Genomic DNA, 661 nt, shown 5'->3' on the forward strand with positions numbered 1-661 from the left:
GTAACCATGAGTTTTGAGGTTAAGTTTGAGTGAATGTAAAATATTTGGATCTTCTAAAGCTATGGACATGTCAGGGTAGACATTAAAATGGACAGGTCCATAACATAAACTTGTTTCAATGGCTCCCAGAAGGGAATCATTGAACTCAAGGAACCTTTGGTCACGAAGGGCTAACAGCATAGAAGTGTTAAGTCCTTCACGGTGAAGGGGTTTGATGGCCACTTGGACTAAGCCAATATGGACATAATTATATTTGCGGTCTTTGTATAAATCTTGTAAGGTAAATGGATCAAAAAGTTGGATTTCTTGAGTTTGAGGGGTAAAGTTTATAGTTTGTTCTACGGTCTTGACTGTTTCGAGTCCGAACCAGTCTCGATCATAGAGATCATTTCTTGATATCTTTGGCATATCCCAACTTCGAAGTCGTCGGTTAATTCTTGAGGTTTGTTCATCATAATCAAGCACATTAGAACTTGTGCTTGCCTCACCTGCCGATCTCATCGACATGGAGCGGGGTAATCGACTCATAATTTGAGAATTCTTAAACTTGGGGTAATCACCTAGATCTAAGTTTTAAGATGGTATTTCCAACATGACTTGGGCACAAACGTGGTCTTACATCCCCCACCTTTCATTGTAAATCCTCATATTGTAATGTCTA

This window comes from Macadamia integrifolia, chromosome 3 (assembly GCF_013358625.1).
Source record: "Macadamia integrifolia cultivar HAES 741 chromosome 3, SCU_Mint_v3, whole genome shotgun sequence".
NCBI classification, from domain to species: domain Eukaryota; kingdom Viridiplantae; phylum Streptophyta; class Magnoliopsida; order Proteales; family Proteaceae; genus Macadamia; species Macadamia integrifolia.